Source organism: Protopterus annectens, chromosome 1.part1 (genome assembly GCF_019279795.1).
Source record: "Protopterus annectens isolate FY-2018-M chromosome 1.part1, PAN1.0, whole genome shotgun sequence".
Taxonomy (NCBI): Eukaryota; Metazoa; Chordata; order Ceratodontiformes; family Protopteridae; genus Protopterus; species Protopterus annectens.
The window spans coordinates 1,037,365,280-1,037,384,035 of record NC_056726.1 but is presented as its reverse complement, the minus strand read 5'-3'; the positions used below and the strand labels follow the sequence as shown (position 1 = coordinate 1,037,384,035).

At 38.7% G+C, this 18,756-nt stretch overlaps 1 protein-coding gene across 2 annotated transcripts in view; it reads right to left on the bottom strand.

Annotated features, from left to right (window-relative positions):
* LOC122808819 (deleted in malignant brain tumors 1 protein-like) overlaps nucleotides 1-18,126 on the bottom strand; it is a 612,008-nt gene extending 593,882 nt beyond the window's left edge. Inside the window, exon 1 of one of the 2 annotated variants that reach the window (XM_044079898.1) lies at nucleotides 17,992-18,126. The gene's annotated coding sequence lies outside the window, so the exon portion shown is untranslated. Of the gene's footprint in view, nucleotides 1-8,969; nucleotides 9,036-17,991 lie in introns of those variants that run through there. The other variant, XM_044079889.1, reaches the window with a different exon arrangement.
* Between the last annotated feature and the right edge of the window lie 630 nt (nucleotides 18,127-18,756).

Sequence of the window (18,756 nt, the reverse complement as noted above, 5' to 3'; positions counted from 1 at the left end):
GTATGTTTTAACCTCGTATTGCATACTATTTACATTGGCACTAGAAGAAGCTATGTGCATGTTTACTCATTTATAAGCATATTTGTGTGCCTTTCTGTAAGCTCATATGTCTGACAAATCTCAATGGCCTTATTTAATGTTAAATCACTGTCTTGAAGTAAAATCTTTCTCACTGTGTCATTATTAATCCCCACACACAAGCCTGTCTTTTATCAACTCATCTCTCAGATCAGCAAATCTGCATGTTTTAGCCTTATTTCTCAAGTCAGTTATATATGCTGCAAATGTTTCATCAGGCATTTGATCTCTTGAGTAAAATAAGTGCCTTTCCATTGTAATATTCATTTGGGAATTACACTTGTCTCTAAATTTACATTTTAAGCATTCAGGGTCTTTCCGCGTTTCAGCTGGTACCACAATATGGTGGTCTTCCCTCTCCCCTGCAAACACAGCAGGTGTATACACAAATGAACACTCTCTTTCAATGGTTTCTGAACCAGCTAAATTAAGCAGAATGAATGCCTTTGTACGTGTGTCTTTGTCAGAAAAAGCAGCCTGTATGAAAATATTGTACTCCTGCTCAAACACTCTCCAGTTTTCTGCAATATTGTTATCAAACACAAGTGGACTTGATCTGAGAAATCCTTCTGCCATGCCAACAAATTATAGGTTAAACACAATGTAGTCTTGGCCCTTGTAATTATGTACTAACATGCACACACACCAGGTACTTGTAATAATATTCAAATGCACAATAATCTCTTTGAAAGATGATACTCTGTGAAATATTCTTTGAAATGACTGTACTTTGCAAAATAACTGCACTGTAATACTGCACAAACTAGCCAACACTTTGCACACTTTGGATATTTTGAATAGCTTTAGTTAATGTGAAAAAGGTATACATTGCAAAAAATACGGTTTCTCCAGTTTTTTATATTTATATATTTATTTTATGTGATTTGGATATTGTTTCAAATGTTTCCATAATTATTTAAAATATTTTTATCAATATGTCACAGTTTTGGACATTTTGTTTAATTAGAAATTCATTTTGAGCATTCTGAGTGCTTCATTTAATATTCGTTGCAAGAAAAATCATTTAAGCAAGTTTTAGTACTTGGAAATCATTTCTGACTGACACCCCTCCCTGTTCAGCCTAACACTATTCTCTTAGCTGACTTCAACTATTCCTCAATTAACGTGGAAACCTACTTCACTTTAAATAAATATGCACAAATAACCCTGGACTTCATTAAGTATTAGCTTCCCTTGACCAACTGGTTCTAGTTCCAACTAAGGTTTCAAAAATATTAAACCTCATTCTCAACAAATTGCCACCTTATGCTCAACACCTACCAATGGAGTGAGGACTCCATTTTGTCCTTTCGGGAAAATGAAGTCCCCACTAATTATCACATTAATAACAATGTACTAAGCACGTCGTGAGGGACTTGGGCACCCAGGTTGATAGCAACCTCACTTTTGACCACCATGTTGCCTCCATTGTACGGAAGGATTTCTACATGGCCCACCTCAGAAGTAAGGGTATTTCATTGAGGAACAAAGAGGTTATAACATCCCTGTACTCCTCTGTTATCAGACCAATTATTGAGTACAATGCCCCCTTCAGCATGTACCTTGTCAAGCACATGCAGCAGGTGGAGAGACCACAGAGGTTCCTGACCAGGACAATCCAGAGTCTCAAGCACCTATCCTATACAGATAGGTTAAAAGCCCTGTCCCTCTACTCAGTCTCGTACAAACTGCTCAGAGGTGACCTGTGTCTGGCATACAAGGCCATCTTAGACCCAGCCTTGATGGAGATGCTGCATATCCTTAAGTCAAAATCCACTCACACAATCAGCACGCAAGGCCTCAACCTGGTCTGTGACATTAATAAAACTTGTTAGCGAGATAGATTTGTGTCCCAAAGACTCCCCCATTTAAGGAATAAACTCCCTCTCCATGTCAAGCAGAGCCTCTCTAGCCCTCTTTAACTTGGTCAACTGGATGAGAAACAGAAAACACACCCCTGGGATCCTACCTGTGTTCCTGCTGGACAGGGGATACAGGTACTGACTTTGTGGGAACATGGGCAAAATTCTTTGCCAGGCTTATAACAGCCTCCAGGCCAGTAGCCTAGTATCATCCTATCAACCTGTGAATCCTATTTACCTTATCACAGGTCAAATTTGACCACCCATACGGCAATACTCACTATGATGGTAAAATAAAAATGTATTGACAAAAAATCCTCGGACCACTAGGCTAAAATAAAATATTATATTTTTAATCTAGCTAGAGAACAGTAATAAAATGCAGTAAGCTCTTTCAGGAAATTCCCTTCATCAGACAAACTACCCAGTTACAAACATACTATTTAAAGAGAGTTACATCCAATCAAAAATTAGATAAATGGCCTACACCCCTATAAAATAGGCTTCAATGGAACCATCCCATTTAAGCCAGGGCTCCTATCTGCCCTTAGCTCAATAAACTAAAAGAATATCCATGATAATTATTAATATGTTGGTATAAAGCATTATGTTCTACTTTGAGGTGTATAACTGAGAGATGTTTCAGAATCCTTTGTTTCAATTTACGGCTAGTTTTGCCTACATAAAATGAGGTGCATGACAAACACCTAGCTAAATAAATAATATTACTAGTTTGGCAATTAGTATATAACTTAAGAGAATACTATTTATGGCTAACGGGATGGCTAAAGACATTAGTATGGGAAATGCAGGTGCATGCTTTGCAGCACTTACAAGGATATGTACCAATCCTATCAGAAATATTAGCATGGACCATCCTGTTATTATTAGTAGAATTAATTTGCTTCAACTTCTTATTATGTTTAAATGTAAAACTTGGTGTGTTGCCAACCAGTACGTGGATAACATAATCTGTATGTAAAATCTTCTGGTTATTACATATAATATTACATATACCATTGATGTCACTGCTGTATTTCATATGCAAACTCAAATACTCCTTACCCATTCTGATATTAAAATTAGATCTATTTCAAGTGTCATACTGGGAAAACCATGGGGGCTGCTTTAGTACTTCTACATGTTTTACCATCCCGAATAACCTTTTCCACCTCTGTTGCCTGATAACCTCTCAAAACTAAATGAGAGGTAAAGTCATGTACCTCAGATTCAAATCATTCATCATCTGTGCATAATCTGGACATCCTAAAGGTTTGACCCTTAATTATATTATTAAAAATATATCTTGGATGCATACTATCTTTAACCAATAAATTATTTCTCCAACAAGGTTTCCTAAAAACAGAAGTACATATTTCATTAAAAGACTTAGACTCTAGTTTCACATCTAAAAAAATCAATCTCAGTATATGAGAAATTCAACATAAAACATAAAAAACTAGTCATAGATTCTAGATAAAGGACAAAATTTCTTAAAGCTTCTATTGTCCCTGTCCATAACAAAAACATGTCATCAACAAATCTTGAATAATACACTAAAAATTCCTTCCATTCATGCTCTGCTTTGAAAATGACTTCCTCTTCCCAATAAGCTAATACTAAATTGGAGTATGAATTTAGCACAGGGGGGTGCCCATGGCTAAACCCCAGCATTGCCAATAATACTGATGTTCAAAAAGGAATACATTATTTTCTAAAATAACTATTAGCAGTATCATAATCTGAATCATTGTTCTATTATCAAAAGAGCTATGTGTTCTCAAAAATTGCTTAAGTGCTTTGAGGCCGAAATCATCAGGGATGACAGTAAATAGATTTTGTACATCTAGAGTCACCAATAATAAATGACTATTAAAGGTCTTTACAAATAAATAATCATATAAGGAAGTAAAAAAAAATTAGCAGTATCCTTCAGGATACTTGGCGCTGAAGATACAACCAATTTTAATTTTGACAACCCAAAAAGAACATAACTCTGTGATCCAACCCCTGCCTGAAATATATTAAACATAGAGGAGATGATCTTATTAATTATACTGAATCTTGTGAAGTACAGTGGATTATTGAGCTAAGGGCAGATAGGAGTCCCGGCTTAAATGGGATGGTTTCATTGAAGCCCATTTTAAAGGGGCATAGGCCATTTATCTAATTTTTGATTGGATGCAACTCTCTTTAAATCAGTGATGCACAATGTCCGGCTTGGGGGCCAAATCCGGCCTGCCATGCAGCGTCATCCGAACCCCAGAGAGTAACCAAGAATGCTTTAAAAAAGTGGGAAAATGCAATGGCTTACTCCAGTCATGCAAACTTTCCAGAATGTGCTTACTTACCTAATTTACTGCAGTTGCAAACACCTCTAATTTTAGCCACGGAAGTAACTATTCTTTGTTGTTTATAACTTGTAGTCTGTAAACAGTAGTAACTTTCTGCAAGAGTTTATAATAAGCCAGAATAAAGTTAAATGCAAAGTTGATGTAGAAAACAGGCAATTTCATGACTACTATCTTAAGTAAAAATGCCATTCACCTGTACCTGCTATTAACTCGTAACGACTTAATATGTTTTGAGGTGACCCACAGATGCATTAAAAATTTGTGTAGTGGCCCTCCCCACAAAAAGGTTGTGCACCACTGCATTAAATAGTATGTTTGTAATGAGGTAGTTTGTCTGATGAAGGGAGTTTCCCGAAAGTGCTTATGTGTTTTATTACTGTTCTCTAGCTAGATTAAAAACATAATATTTTATTTTAGCCTGGTGGTCTAAGGAGTTTTTGTCAATACATCTTTGTGTTACTGCTTTTTGCTGCTTCGGACCTTTGGTGCTTGTAATCCTGCCTGTTTTAGTTATGATGGTAAAACCTGACATACCACAAAACCCTTCTGTCTTTAGAGACTACTATAAGGCAATCTTAATCCAGCTAACAGATGACCTGATGAGATGATGAGATTTAAGCCCCATCCTCACCTTTATTAGCCCATCTTGCTTGTTGCCATATTTGTGTTTAATTTCTCTGCATACCTCAATCCATGCATTGAGACATCTGTTCCCATAAGACATAAATAAAATGCCAGTTTCATGAATAAACCCCATGTTCAAACCCCAATATAAACAAACTATACAATAAGAGGAAGAAACTCCTAGCCCATAAAAACAAACTTAATGGATTCAAAAGATCAACAAAGGACTCGGAAACAAAATCAAATAATCTAAGAATGAGTATGGCTTGAGAATTGCTACCTCTGCTAAGGATAGCCACAATACATTCTTCATCTATGTCAGAAATGTTAAAAGTAATGCCCAGCAATGATCAGAGATAATTCATAACAACAACACTTGCTCATCCCCTGAGAACATAGGCAATGTATTAGCGAACAAATTCAGGTCTAACTTTGTTCCCCTATATCCCACTACTTTCCCCAACTTATTAGCACACCTACAACACACACCTCTACTTATCTTTGACCACATCTGGATGCAGTCTTCAAGGCCAAAGACATTTGCTTCATGGTTCCTGATAATGTGCCAGGCTGCCTTCTTGTCAGCATCAGGCACTGTCTTGTAGTCATGCTACTAAGACAATTCATCCTCATCTCATCCTCTCCACTGAAATCATGCCAGCAAACTGGAGAACTGCAGGAGTCTTTCTGCTGCACAAGGAGATATCCACTACTGATCCAGGAAACTATAGACCTATAAGCCTCACCAGCCTTATCTGCAAAGCAGTAGAATGCATCATTATGGAACATATTAGAGAGTACATAGTCTACAACCCTTGGACCTGAGCCATTTTTTGTATGGTAAAAGCAGATCCTGTCTCATGAACCTGGTGGGATTCTTTAGATATGTCACTAATGCATTAAATTCGGGAAAATCTGTTCACATTGCCTACTTAGACCTGCCCAAGGCCTTTGACACCATCCTGCATTCCAGAATTATTGACATCCTAATTAAACTAAATGTTAACATATATTACCCACTGGATAGTAAATTGGCTAACTGACAGAAAGCAATAGATTAATACTGAAGGCAGACTTTCATCAAAAGGGGTAGTAACCAGCAGTGTCCCCAGGGATCAGTCATAAAACCATTTGCCTTTGGTATTTTGACACCATCCTGCATTCCAGAATTATTGACAACCTAATTAAACTAAATGTTAACATATGTTACCCACTGGATAGTAAACCGGCTAACTGACAGAAAGCAATAGATTAATGCTGAAGGCAGGCTTTCATCAAAAGGGGTAGTAACCAGCAGTGTCCCCAGGGATCAGTCATAAAACCATTTGGCTTTGGTATTCACCTCCTTGATGTTAAGGCTGACATCAAGGGCCTGTGGTTTACCGCATTTGCAGATGATTGCAAACTTGGAGCTTTCATTAACTCCCCATCCAACTTCCAAATTCCTCAGGAGGGACTAACAAACATGAATAAGTAATGCCTGGACAATGGCCTAAAACTAAATTCAAAGAAATGTAGCATTTTGACCAAAGGCAAAACTGAGCATCCATGTGCCTACCACATAGTCCATAGGTTCATATGTTCATACTAGGCAAACTGCCTTTGTGGACCATTTTAAGCCTAGCTAATTACACCATGTGAGAATCAAACCCTATAACTTGTGTTGTAAGGTAAACACCTTAACCATTATGCCAACCAGCATAGTTCGAGTTTCATAGGTAACACCCCTTAGAAAGCCGACTCAGCCATTAGGAAGTTGAGTTTTTTCATTGACGATGGACTGTTTTTGATTATCATGTATCCACTGTTGTTAGGAAATCCTTTTACCTTGCCAGACTAATCACCAGGGGTATTTCCTCCAGATCTAAGGAAGTTATTATCCTCTCCATGCCTTCCTCATCAAGCCAATAATAGAGTATAATGACCCCTTTTATATCTACCTGTCTAAGTCTATGACCCAGCTTAACAGACCACAGCATTTTATACTTAGATAATCAAGGACATGATTTGCTTGAGTTATCAAGACTGTTTTAAAGCACTTCAAGCTGTTTTCTGTTTCATACAGGCTCTTGAGACATGATCACTGTCTAGCCTACAAAGCCTTGAAAGGATCCAGTCCTATTTGACCTCCTGCACATCCAGAAAACTAATAACACCCTCAACACCCTCTCAAGAGATTTTAAGTTCCACCAAAACATAAATTAGACCCACTGATGATATATATATATCCCTGAGAATTTTTTTATGGAATAGACTTCATCTGAATGTAAAGCAAAGTAGCTCCCTGGCCCTCCTTAAGTGTAACTTGAGGAGCAATAGTATACACCCTGAGGTCCCTAATTGAAATGGGTTGTACTTTATTTATTTATTTATTTATTTTAGTGTTAGTGCAACAGGAATAGTTAGCATACCTCTTTTCAGCAGAGGCCGAGGAAGAAAAGCTCCACAGTTAGATTACAGAGATTTACAAAGAGTTATGAACAAATCTGACAATATAGCATAATTGTAACATGCATATATTAAGCAAGGGCTAATACTGTTAGAATATCTAAGAAAAACTCAGTATTTAAGAATAACATATCATATGGCCCAAGATAGGTAACATAAGAGTCTGAACTAATTACAGGGGAGGACTAGGAAAAGTATCCAAGTCGAAGTGGAAAGTAGGAAGGACGAGAAGCTAAGAAGTAGGATGCGTGGGTCAGCACCGATTATCCATAAATGTTTTACACTGAGAGCTGGGAGGACTGAGGGCACACAAGTATAGCAGTTATTGTACAGATAATAGAAGGGATAACAATATTTATTATAATTAAAAAAGCTGTAAAAAGGCATTCTAAATATTCAAAATTACAAGTAATTAAAATACAGGCAGATGGAGTATTCAGTGCATCGGAAACTGATGCAGACAAACTCGTCATGCTAGCTGTTGTTCTCAGACACATACAGACAAACATGCAAAGTATGCGTATAAGAAATAAAAATATTTATTTTTTGATTTTTTTAGTTTGTTGATTAAACTCTCTTAAAGGGCATTGTTTCAGTTCTTATTTTCGAAGTTATATACCTACTAGTTGTCTTTCAGGGACATCCTTCAAGTTCTGATGTATTTAGAGATTACACAGTTTGCAGGCTAAAACTGCAGCAACCGGACATGGAAATTCCATGATGACACACATTAGCAGATTGGTCTTTAACATTTATGCTATAGTGCCAAGATGTAATAAAATATATTCAAATTAACTGACTTGTTGGGTCACATTCTAGGAAGTGAGAATGAACAAGATGTGAAAAAAGCCCCACAGTGTCAGGCATTACATATTTTTCCTCCAAATATGCAAAATGAAACGATGAATTCCACAGTAAAGTTTTGTTTCACTCAGCCTCAATCTTGTGTCAATAAACAAATAAAATGTATAGCAAATGTTGTAGACTAGGGGGGCATATAATATTCACTCACTTTGTAGCTTTTAGCTTTACATAAGCACTAAACTGTCAATCATCCATTACTGACTGAAGCATTTTTGCTCGTGTGCTTACGTTTCTGTGAGTTACACAGTAATAAAGTGAAGCAGACTTACAATATTTTGCTTTGCGGGGAATGTATACCAAGATTTAATATTGTGCTCTGATCATTTTGAACTTTCTCTGAGTACATTATGGTTAAACCATTCTCTGAACTTCCATTTATTTAAAAAAAAATGTTTACTTAATAGCAATTCCCAGGGAGAATGTGTTTGTCTTTTCAACCACCTAACGTTCATTGTACGTTACACAAAGAATCCAGAAAAACCTGATTTAAAGTTAATATTTGCAGTTTCATTACTTAAACAAGATTTTAAATGTAACAATGTATTTCACACAGATAAAGAATAAAACAATGTCATTCTGTCACTAGGTACGGATTTTCTAAATTACTGTTAAGACCTGACTGGTAGACAGATTCTAACTCAGACACGGTGTCATAACTTTTCCCAAAGAAGAAAACAGGCCAAATGAAGATTATCAGCAAACCATCTTTAGAAAGGAAATAAGTGTATCTATGCCTTACCTGATTTCGTCTGGTTCTACTAAGGAGCTACTTTTTAACAGACTGCAGTAGGAGGAAGTAAAATAAATATAAACCTGACACGGTCTAGCAAGTTTTGCAAGTTTTATAAATAGTAGCTCTTGTCAATGCATGTATTTTTAACTTCCTGTAAGTGGTTCATCTCTTCATTCTTTGTTACAGTACGTAGGACAGGTGCAAAGGCATGATTTTTTCCAAGTGCAGGACTTTTTTCTAATAAAGCTCAGCACTATTTTATGTTCATTGTACAAACAGAAGCTGTATTACTGAACAGAGCCAACATGATGCACTATGACTTTTCAGGCTACAAAGGGTTAAGAAATGACTGCTCCTGCAGTTAATGCAGAGTATTTATGCCAAGAGTACACGGTTTGATTCTTTCCACCTCTGTTTTACTGACCGCATGACCTTTAGTAAGTCACTTAAACTGACAGTGCTCCTGGGGCACCCCTGAAATGGGAAGATTGTGCCCAGTAGGCTTATCCTGTCAACAAATGCAAAAAAAAAAAAAAAAAAAGAATTTCCCCTACGAACCTCTTCCCCTGAACGTCTACATACCTAGTCCTTTGTCAGACAGACATGAAAAATGGAGAAGTCAGCCTTTACGAAAGCATTCAATGCCATCAGACATTTGGAAACTGAACTAGTAGTGATTTCCTATGTCAGTGTACTGGTGTTCAGTATATAAGAAGAATGACTAAGCATGGTAAATAAAGGGTTACAGTGAACAGATCAAACAGATAGTTTTATTTTTCAAACTACACTTCTGATTACTGAGATCTGTGTAGTAAATAACCATGGTGCTATGCACGAGGCTCTCAAAAGGTGTCTACTTCTAGACAAAATTTGTCAAATAGCTGAATACACAATCGCAAATCCCCTTCATTTACACCTGATTATATAACTACAAGCATGATAACTGCTGTCATAAGTAAAATAAAAAAAAATATCTCCAAGGAACCACACAGCATACAATATTCAATGTGCATGTTCAGTACAAATAGGTTCATAGGTAGGTACTAGGCTATCTGCCTGAAGGCATTTATAAGCCTAGCCGGAATGTGTTGGCTTTTGCTGCCCCCTTAGATTAGTTCCCTGTGCCTCTGTCCAGCAGAGCCACTGAAGTGATCCCTGAAGTAAACTTTCTGTTTCCCATCCACTCGTCAAGGTTTCCCTTGAAGAGGGTTAGCGTGGAGCTCTGCCTAATGTAGACTGGAATCTTGTTCCAGAGCATGGGAAGTCTCTGGGACAGGAATCTATCCCTCCAGCACGTCCTATTCATTGTTGTGGTGAGGTTTAGATCCCTGGAGCGTGTGGCTCGAGGGGATATGATTTTCTTTAGGTGGAGCATGTCCATCAATTTTGGGTTGGGCATGGCCTTGTATGGCAGGCAGGGATCACCTCTGAGTAGGCAGTATGCAACCGAGTATAGCTGGAGTTTCTTCACTCGAGCTGCATAGGGCATCTGCTTGAGGCCAGTGATCCTCTTGGTGAGGTACTTCTGTGGTCTTTCCAGTTGTTGCAGGTGTCTTGTAAGGTACATCCCAAATGGGGCATTGTACTCTATGACGGGTCTGATGAGTGATGCGTAGAGGGGCCCAATGACCTCTTTCAATCTGGATGCAAACCCTTTTGTGATTAGGTGGGCCACATAGAAGGATTTTCTAACCACTTTGGCAATGTGATTATCAAAGGAGAGGTTACTATCTACTGGGTCCCCAGATCCCTTATTACATCTTCCGTATTTAGGGGGCTACCACCTATGTGGTAGTTTGTGGGTACATAGGTTTCTCATCCAGAAAAAAAGAAGTCATTGTTCCCCTCTACTCATCACTCATTAGACCCATTAAAGAGTACAACGCCCCTTTAGGTATGTACCTCACAAAACATCTACAACAACTGGAAAGGCTGCAGAAATACCTCATGAAGAGGATTACTGGCCTCAAACAGATGCCCTACGCAGATCGTCTCAACAAACTCCAGCTTTACTCCATCGCATATTGCCTACTCAAAGGCGATCTCTGCCTAACATACAAAGCTATGTCAAACCCAGAGCTGATGACTGGATGGGAGATAGAAAATTCACCCCAGGGATCACTTCTGTGGCTCTGCTCGATAGGGGCACAGGAAAATAATTTTCTTGGGTGGCGAAAGCAAGGGTGCCTTTTTGGCTAGGCTTATATAGGCCGTAGGGCTAATAGCCTAGTACCTACCTATGAACCTATGACTATGCAGGGGATGTATATGCAAATCAACCTCAGAGTGTCATTTGAGGCCTTATATGAGATTGCTATCAATCAGTGAGGGATTACCACATACCGTCCTCCTAAACCAGTCATCAACACTACTCTTAAATAATCAAAGGTTATCAGCCATCCTCCATATCATGCTCTGCTGCGAAAAAATGCTTTCCTTATTGCAGTTTCTGAAACCATCACATCAGCAAATCCATTGTTCCTCTTATTCCCAGCTGAATGCCTTTTATACTCTAGACGCATAGTGTCTGTCATTATATCATTGGTTTTATATTTATAGATTAGAATGAAGCCACTCCTAATAAGTCTATAATTTACTAAAAACAAAGGCAGCTTCTCACGCCTTTTCTAATAGCACAGGTATTTAAATTCTGAAATCTAAGTAGTAAAAAACTCTGTATCCTCCTCTTGAGTCTGTGAGCAGTTCTAAGCACATCTTTGAGATGTATCTGGCAAAAAAGAAAAACCTTGGCATCCTTTCTAGCCTCTAGAACTGTAAGCAGTTGTAAGCACAAACTCACAAAAAATCTATATTAGGTCTGACCACTGCCTTAGAGAAATGCATTAATACTCTTTCATCCCTGCAGGAGATACAGCATAATATATCATCAACAGCAGAATAGCATTTTATAATGACCATCTTTATGTTTACACTATATTCTAGGTATCTATCAATACCTAACCCCAAGTTGTATGATATGCTAATTAAGTAAAATCTAACTAAGTCTTGGTCAAAAATGTTTGTATGTGCATATCCCTGATCTATAGTAACATACTGTAGTGGTAGCAGTTCCCAAAGGGGTCTCACCGCATCCAGCATTTAAGGCACTTTGGCTTACCAGTATTTTGTGTAAATCATTGATAGAGTCATAAAAGAGTGTATCCAAACTGACACAGGAAACCTAGTGGTGGCCAGCATTCCAAGGATACTATTATGCATTTCTTGGCATTTAGTTTTAGTCTGTGGTTCTGACACCAGTTATTTGTCTGTGTCAGACCTTGGAGAACACTGATGTCAGTGGGAGATTTTATCACTGCTCTTAATTTGCAATTGTGTGCATATCTGGTCAGCTAAAGTAATTAAAACATATTCCAACTTATCTGACAGGTCATATGAAACTAAAGCAGGCAAACACATGCATAGCATGTGCATTCTCGTACAGAGTGTGTGTGTGTGTGTGTGTGTGTGTGTGTGTGTGTGTGTGTGTGTGTGTGTGTGTGTGTGTGTGTGTGTGTGTGTGTGTGTGTGTGTGTGAGTCTTTATGTCTTTATCCATAGACTATATTTCAGTTTATTTATCTAATTCTCCTGAAGGGCATTTTTTGCTTCACATTTAAGTGTTATATGCCCACTAAATGCCTAATTAAGTGACTCACAATTTGCAGGTTAAGTCTGAAGGAACCAGACATGGGAATTTCATGATGGCACACATTAGCAGCTTACTTTAACATTTGTACTATACTGCCAGACATGAAAGAGAGACTGAAATTAATTAACTAACTTGGATTATGACGTGGGAGTATTCAGACACACTATCACTGTAACACTACTAGTGTTTTACTAGTGAGTGCCAGTAAGGGTACGGCAATAACAAGTGATTCAGAGTGATAAAAAAAAAACATTGATCAGTGATTTATTTGTTTGTTTGTGAATTGAACCCATTGTTTTAAGTTTTCTCCCTATGAAACATGCAGTGTTGTTGCACAGGTTTCTACAGATATCCCCTCACACACAATCATGCTACCACACACATACACATTGCCTAGGAACCCCTGAATCTAGGTGAAATAGTAGGCCAATGACTACCAGGCCTTTTATAAGCCTGGCCACACAACCCAATCGTGCCCCTATCTGTCATGAGAATTTATTAGGGGGAGTATGCTAGGAAGTTTCTATAGGTTATGTGGGGAGGTGTATGTTAGTTTGGGAATAGATACTGTCTGCCTCTGTCTATCAAAGACATGGAAGCCAGACCTGGGGTGAATTTCCAATTTCCCATCCATTCGTGAAGGTTACACTTTAATACAGTTAGGGAAGGAGTCTTCTTCACATGGATATGGAGTCTGTTCCAGAGCATGGAATCCTCTCAAACACATATTTGTCTCATTAACATGTATTCTTTATGTCACAAGCAAAATTTAAATCCTTGAATCTAATTGTACTAGAAAGTCTCAAATATACATACACTGACAGAGCTGAAAAATTCCCCTGAATACACATACACATACACACACACACACACACACACACACACACACACACACACACACACACACACACACACACACACACACACACACACACACAGCCTCACAGTATTCCCTGATGCGGTGCTAAATGCACTGAACCTCCCACAGACAAAGATGATTTTGAATGTTATGCCTCATCAAACTTGACACCCTTTCCCACAAATGGTGAAAACTCACAGGATAGTTAAATTAGTTAGGAGAGACGGTGGGGGCACACACCCCTGCTACACACAAGGCAGACCTAATAAAATAATTTTGGAAACAGTGCAGGCAACTCAAAACCACTGGAGGCTGGTTTATAAATCTTCACCAACCAGTGGAGGGAGGTTTATAATCTTCACCAACCATAGGAGGGTGGTTTATAATATTCACCTGTAACTGGAGGGTGGTTTATGATCTTCACCAACCACTGGAAGGTGGTTTATGATCGTCATCAACAACTGGAGGGTGGATTATGATATTCCCCAATCACTAGAGTGTGGTTTATGATCTTCACCAACCACTGGTGGGTGGTTTATGATCTTCACCAATCACTGTTGAGTGGTTATGATCCTCACCAGCTACTGGATGGAGGTTTAAGATCTTAACAAAACACTGGAGGGTGGTTTATGATCTTCACCAACCACTGGAAGGTGGTTTATAATTTTCACCAACCACTGGAGGGTAGTTTATGATCTTCACCAACAACTAGAGGGTGGTTTATGATCTTCACCAACAACTAGGGGGTGATTTATGATCTTCACCAACCATTAATGGTGGTTTATGATCTTCACCAACCACTGGAAGGTGGTTCATGATTTTCACCAACCACTTTAGGGTGAATTATGATCTTCACCAATCACTGGAGGGTGGTCTATGATCTTTACCAACCACTGGACGGTGGTTTATGATCTTCACCAACCACTGGAGGGTGGCTTATGATATTCACTAGCCACTGGAAGGTGGCTTATGATCTTCACCAACCACTTTAGGGTGGTTTATGATCATCACCAACCACTGGAGGGTGATTTATATTCTTTACCAATCATTGGAGGGTGGTTTATGATCTTCACTAACCACTGGTGGATGGTTTATGATCTTCACCAACCACTAGATGGTGGTTTAAGATCTTAACGAAACACTGGAGGGTGGTTTATGATCTTCACCAACTACTGGACGGTGGTTTATGATCTTCAACAACCACTGGGGGGTGGTTTATTATCTTTACCAAGAACTAGAGGGTGGTTTATGATCTTCCCAACCACTGGAGGGTGGTTTATGATCTTCACTAACCACTGGAAGGTGGTTCCTGATCCTCACCAACCACTTTTGGGTGGTTTATGATCTCCACCAACTAGTGGAGGGTAGTTTAGTCAAAATAGGGGGAAGCCACCTCAAGCAGTAGACCCGTAACATGCGGCATACCCTAGGGTTCGGTCTTGGGGCCTCTGTTATTTGGGACATACTTTTCTGAGGTGCAGGCCAAAACCAGTGGGCTATGGCTGACCAAGTTTGCAAATGACTGCAAGCTGGGTGCTGTCATCAGTTCCCCTAGTAATGTGGACATCCTCCAAGAGGGTCTCACTCAGACAAATGGCTGCTGCCAGAAATACAGCCCCAGGCTGAATACCAAAAAATGCATCATCTTCTCCTTTGGGGAGAGTGATGTCCCCACAAATTATCACATGAATAACAATGGCCTAAGCACACAATCAGTCGTGAGGGATTTGGACACCCAGGTTGATAGTAACCTGATTTTTTACCACCATGTTGCTTCCATTGTATGGAAAGCCTTCTACATGGCCAACCTCATAAGTAAGGGTATCTCATCCAGGAACAAGGAGGTCATAACATCCCTGTATTCTTCCTAGGCACATTATTGAGTACAACACCCCTTTTGGCATGTACCTTGCAAAGCACATGCAGCAGCTGGAGAGACCACATATGTTCCTCAACAAGAGAATCCAGGCCCTCAAACATCTACCATACACAGATAGGGTTAAAGCCCTATCCCTCAACTCAGTTTCATACAGACTCCTCAGATGTGACCTCTGTCTGGCATACAGGGTGATCACAGACCCCACCTTGATGGGACTGCTACATACCTGCAAGTCAAGCTCCACTCGAGTAACCAGCACACGCAGCCTCAATCTGGTCTGTGACATCAAAAAGACTAAGTGGGAAAGATTTGAGTCCCAGAGACTTCCCCATCTACAGAATAGACTCCCTCTCCACATCAAGCAGAGTACATCTTTACCCCTTTTTAACTGCAACCTGGATAACTGCACGGGGAAGAGAAAATATACCCCTGGGATTCCACCCGTGTCCCTACTGGATAGTGGCATTGGGTGCTGATTTGTCTAAACATGGGGTAAACTCTTGGCTAGGCTTATAAGGGCCTCCAAATTAGTGCATCAGTAGAGTTTGACTTTGAATCACTTTATTGCGGTATTTCAGTCCTAGTGTATGTGTTCAGCATGGGTCTATATCAGTCCATCGAAACTGCTGACGATCGAATACCAGATGTTTGAACTGTGAAGTTCGAACACTGATTATTGCGAAGTCGCAGAACACCAAATTCTTTCCCAGGGAAAGAATTTGGTGGGCCATTTCTGTGGCTATACAAATATCAGGACTGTGGTCGGAAGTTACGGGTCGGGTTCAGGTAAGTGTGCGATTGTGTAGATGTTAGGGTTAGGGTGCGGGTTAAGTGAGTTAGGGTTAGGACACGGGTGAGGTGGGTGTGCGATAGTGACAGACTTTAGGGTTAGACCGTGGGTCAGGTGAGTGTGTGATAGTGACGGACCTTAGGGTTAGGGTTTGGGTTAAGGTAAGTGGATAGGTAGTAGTGTATGTACAGTTTAGTGTAGGGTTAGATGTAGGATTTTAAGTGTATGTGTGTGGATTGATTTTTTTTTTTTTGGTGTGCTTGTGTTGTGTGTGTTTCTTGGAACAGCAAATTTTTTTTCCCCTGGGAAAAATATCGCTGTTCCAAGACTTCGATTTTTGTGCAATTCGTGGTTTGAAGTTCGAACATATGGTGTTCGAACTTCAGACGTTTCGGTGAACTGATATAAACCCGTACACCTCTCAAACTCTGTGCATTAAAATTCATAGTGCTGGAGTTTAAAAATCATACAAGATGCTGTGAAAGAGGAGCACTTTCTTATTTTTTTAAAGAGAAACTAATCAGGTAACAGACTACATAATTAGTAATATGAAAACTTTTTAGAAAAATACTTTAGTTATATACAAATGTATGTAACATTAAACTGCCTAAGTAGGGACAAACTTTAACAAGAAAATGAAAAATGTATTAGGTCCACAGGAAAATATGAAAGCAAAATTTAAAAGGGTAATACCTTAATTATAGTAGATGAGAAAGCTACAGTATACAGGGAAGTGGACATAGCTAATTTGTATAAGTAAGACCTCCCCCCTCAGTACCAGCTGTTGAATACAGTTGTAGAGCTACAACAGTTTCTGAATCAGAAATGTGTACCACACACAAACACACACACACACACACACACACACACACACACACACACACACACACACACACACACACACACACACACACACAGTGCAAATTCACTGAAAACCGTGCAGTGTTCTACCACGTTTCTGAGTACCCATTTTGCATGCAAGTGGGAGTTATTGACATGTAAATCAGCTCCTCAGTTCACATCCCAAAATATTTATCAGCATCCCCCAATCATTTCCCATAGTACCATACACGGATTAATTTGTCAATTAAAGTGGTACTTTATCATAGAACTACTAATACAAAAAATGAAAATAAATGCATAAATTCATACATACGTAATTAAATATCAGCAGATACTTGAGATGTTTTATGCAAAATGTATGTTGAGTCCAACTATAGCATAAACTATTTTCTCCAAGTCTATAGTTACATGCACTAAATATGTAAAATGGCACAATGAACTCTTCAGGATAAAATCTTACCGGGCCTCCAAACATCAAAATCTAATAAAATATACAGCTAGCTGATGTGTGGCATTGATTCAAAGTGTAGCACTGATTTGTGTTTAGTTTTTTATAAACACTGAATGGTTAACCATCAATCACAAATTAATGCAGCCAAGCTGTTCATTTACGCTACTGAATACTTTAATATGGCTGTAAGTAAAACAGTGAAACAAGGAAAATTTCCAACATCTTGCTTTGATGGGTAATGTATACGCACCTGTTATGATCTTACAGACCTTGCTTCAAATACATTATTATGGGTAAACCATTCTCTGGAAACTCCCATTCATTTTAAAAATCTTATTTACTTATCTGCAGTTCCCAGTAAAAATACAGTTTTCCTTTCACGTGCCTTACTTCCTTATAGTAAACTGGACAATTATTTCACCAAAACAAGATTTAAAGTTTGCTTAACCAGCACGTAGTTTCATTTTTAAATTGTATATAATATTATAGACAAACAATAGCATCATACGTCTCCATAAGCAAACACAGAGTGTCCAGACTGCTGTAAAATTGTTGTACCTGTAACACACAGATGGTAATCACACAACTTCTACTTTACAGAACTGAACACAGTGCTCCCCACAACTCCCAAATCGAGATTAACTCTGTAGGATGCAATCTCTGGAACGGAAATAAGAATGTTTAATCTTCGTCTCATTCTGGTCTAGTAAATAACCGTGATGACAGAGAGTAGTAAATAACTGTGATGACAGAGAGTAGTAAATAACCGTGATGACAGAGAGTAGTACAAGGAAGTGGGAAAATATAAGCACTGATGTGGTTCAACAAGTTTTGCAATCACAGAGCACATTTTGTAATGTGTAGGAGGCATAACGAGTCTGCAGTTCTGTACTTATAAAACTTCCTGTATGTGGTTAGTTTTTTCATTATTTGTATTCTTTGCTACAGTATGCAGGTTAAGTACAAAGGAAGGCATTGGCAACATATTGGAGTTTTTTTTCATCAAAGCTCTGCAGTGTTTTACCTTCCTTGTATCAGCAAGTGTTGTATTACAGAACACAGCCAGAATGCAAAATGGTCACATATAAACATGTCCTACTATCTTTCCATATATGAAGGCATTTTCATTCAGGGTCTGCTAGTAAGAACTTTTATTAGAAAGTCTGTAAGCATTGATTATTTGTGATTGGTTGCTATAGTAACCTGTATGGTATGAGGACATTTAAACTATGCTCTATAAAATCCATGCTTCTACATAAAGGATAAATCAGAGAGCTATGAATTATTATATACATGTATTTAGCTATTTATTTTATTTGACTG